We start from the raw sequence: 3,285 nt of genomic DNA on the forward strand, positions 1-3,285 counted from the left end.
ATCATCAACACTTATCACTAAGGAGAGTAATTTGACTTTAATTTCCATCCTTGATCCTGGATTTCAAAATAATAAAACTTTAAGCTGGTATTAATGTACAAGTTATGCTTCTATCCTGATAGGTTTGTTTAACATATTACTTTAAAAAGTCATATCACAGCACACATGCATAATTTTTTTTGAGGTAGGGTCTCATTCTGGTCCAGGCTGACCTGAAAATCACTATGTAGTCTCATGGTGGCCTCAAACTCACTGCAATCCTCCTACCTCTACCTCCCGAGTGCTGGGGTTAAAGGCTTGTGCCACCATGCCCAGCTCATAATTTTTCATTGTCAAATATTTATGACTTCTGAACAGAAACATGGATGATCTATATACAATTAATAATCACTTACCATGATTCCAATTACAGGTATAGAGTAGAAGTCAGATTTTTTATAGGTGAACATTGTAATTCTTATAAAACTGTGTGCAGATATCCTTAGTCTAGCCATAATAGAACATTTAGTGTGAATCCAAAAGGCTACTCCTGTCTTTTTTCATCAATCTTTCTTTCTTTTTTCTTTCTTTCTTTTTTTTTTTTAAATGGAAAGTATACCAGTTTCACTTTATTAGCCTAATAATGTAGAAATATGAGAAGGGGAAGGAGGTCAGGTATGAAGGAGGAGGGTTAAAACTTATGATAAGGATCCTTCAACTGATGCAGTCCTCAGTCACCGCAGCTGCACGTCCGCCAGGAGCTCGCTGCAGTCGGAGAGGTGGGAGCAGATGCGGCCTCCACCTCCAGGCCCAGCAGCCCATGTCTGCACTCCTCCATTACAGTGTGATGAGGTCCACGAGGTTGCCCTTAGGAGGAGTCATGCTGTCAGGGAAGAAGTTTGCTAAGGTGTCAAAGAGCTGAGTTCTTTGAGCATAGGTGTGATCCACATCAGAAAAGCCTAGAGCTGTAAAATCTGAGCCAGACTTGAAGAGAGCTGAAGCTAGGAGCTGAAACTCTTTTGTCTCTTCTGGGTCTGAATGATCCACAGTTATGTAAAGATCGTTTTGTAAATATTTCAGAGCACTAAGGGGGTCCATTTGGGACTTTTCTTCAAACCTGTGTTTTCTTATGAGGTACTTGCAATGCCTCAGTAAATAATCTTTTGAAGACCTACATAACTTCAGTGACCAGAAGTCATCTAGTCTCATTTTTGGAGAGCAAGATTTTCCTGTATTCCCACCAAATAAATAATGAACCTTGTGTAATTCATCATAGACGAGCTGATGGGCAGATCTTGGACATGGCTCTTCCTCTTGCAGACTTTTATTTGGATTATCCTTTGCAGCTTGATCATTCTTATATACACAAGACCAACTATTCCTCACAATGTCATAAATCCAGAATGAATTTCTGACATTTTCTTCCCTCTTTTCCTTGTCTATGCTGAGTCCAGATAAAACGTGTATTTCATTCAGTTCTGGGTCAATAGTTGCTCGCTGAGTGAATCCTGTCATTGGAACCATTCCAGAGTCTTTCTTGGTGCCATCTGATATTATATCTACATGATCAGAGTCCACATCATAACTAAAGAAATCATTCAAATAGGTCTTAGATCGCTGACCACCAAATACATATAAGCAATGATTTTTTGAATGGAACAGCATGCAGTGTCCTATCCGAGACTGGATGTCCTCAGGCCCAACATTACAGGAGTCCTCTCGAAGAAGTTTCCAGGTTTGACATTGACAGTTGAAAGCAAACAGCCCACTGAATTGTGGTTCACTGGCTCTGCTGTCATCTACGCTGCCATTACAGGTCAAAATTCTACCACCAAAGGTGTAGATCATATGTTTCTCTGAGTCCATACACATCTGGTGATCAAACACCAGCTTTGGCCCGCCCTCCACAGCAGTCTTCACTCAGTAACAGCCACGTGTTTGTGTCGATGTCATAGCGATAGAAGTCACTTTTCAGAGATTTGCTGTTCCTCACAGAGGAATCCAAATAGCGTCCCAGTGTGTAGATCTGCCTCCGCTGAATATCGATGCACATTTTATGACACGATCTGGCACTAGGGCCACTCTCTTTCTCAGTATCTCTAGAGATACATGTCCACTGGTTCTCCTTCACACTGTACGCCCAGAAGTCAGCAAGATCTTGTGTTCCATCCCAGCCACCAAACAAATAAACCGTCTCTGTCTGGACATCAATAACCATCTGATGGCCTCCCCTCATTCCTGGTCGATTATCTTCACCATCTCCTTTGGTGCTTTTAGGAATGATTTGACTCCACCGTGGCTTGTACTCTTGTTGACTGATATACTGATTGAACAATCCATCCTTCACAGCTTTCTCAATCAACTCTTCACAAGCATCAAAGTCCCCCTTCAGCACCAGCTTGTCATGCATATCTGTTAACATTGGGTGCTCCAGTGCAATCTTGGTTTTCTTTTGCAGAGATTCAAAAGCTTCTGTGTAGTTGTGTTGTCTGAAGTGTTTTAAACAAAGGCGAATGGCTTCCTGTTCACGGTACTTGCTGTACCAGTTGAGACAGGGTTGTACAACATGAGGATCATCAATGCCACTAAGTTCAACATACCAGATGCTAAAGTTAAAGCTGGGCCCCCAGGACAAAAGTGGAACAATTTTAATGAATCGACAGGGAAACATCTGTTCATCAATTTTATGTTTCAAGGTGAATGTTTCTTTATTATAATCATTCTTTAGGCCACTGGACAATAGCTCTGTCATATTTTCTTCATTCATTCCACCAAAGATTTTAAATTTCTTCAAATTGCAGACATGAGTTTTCTCATATTTTCCAAATGCTATATTTTGAACTACAGCAGGCCTTTCAAGCTTCAGGATCAGATACTGGGGAGGATAGTTAGTTTCTGAAGACCATCGTGAGGATTGGTCATTTGGTTTATCCACTAAAATATTCCATGATCTTCCTGGAATTACAGGCATGTTCCACCATGCCTAGCTTGCTGAAGGGTCTTTTATTGTTCATTGTACATGACTTTCTGGGAAGGTAGGTGGACGAGAAGGAGCTCCACTTGTGCAGCGCGTAGGGCAGAAGCCGGCCCTGGGCGCCGCAGCAACAGCCCCGCCGGGCGCCTTCTTGTCAGCACCGGCGCGACCGCCCATCGTTCTTTTTAAAAGTTGTGCTTTGTTGCTTTAGAGAATCCACAGAAGATGAATGAATACACGTTTTTAATGTTTAGGTGAGAGGTAAACTCATTAACAGGTTACAAATTCTCATACTTCCCAGTGTTCTCAAAATTATATTTTGAAATTTAAGC

The 3,285-nt window shown here is 41.5% G+C and overlaps 1 pseudogene; it reads right to left on the bottom strand.

The window, feature by feature from the left end:
* Nucleotides 1-816: 816 nt before the first annotated feature.
* LOC101599381 lies at nucleotides 817-2,965 on the bottom strand (annotated as a pseudogene).
* Nucleotides 2,966-3,285: the final 320 nt, after the last annotated feature.

The sequence above is a fragment of the Jaculus jaculus genome, chromosome 10 (genome assembly GCF_020740685.1).
Source record: "Jaculus jaculus isolate mJacJac1 chromosome 10, mJacJac1.mat.Y.cur, whole genome shotgun sequence".
Taxonomy (NCBI): domain Eukaryota; kingdom Metazoa; phylum Chordata; class Mammalia; order Rodentia; family Dipodidae; genus Jaculus; species Jaculus jaculus.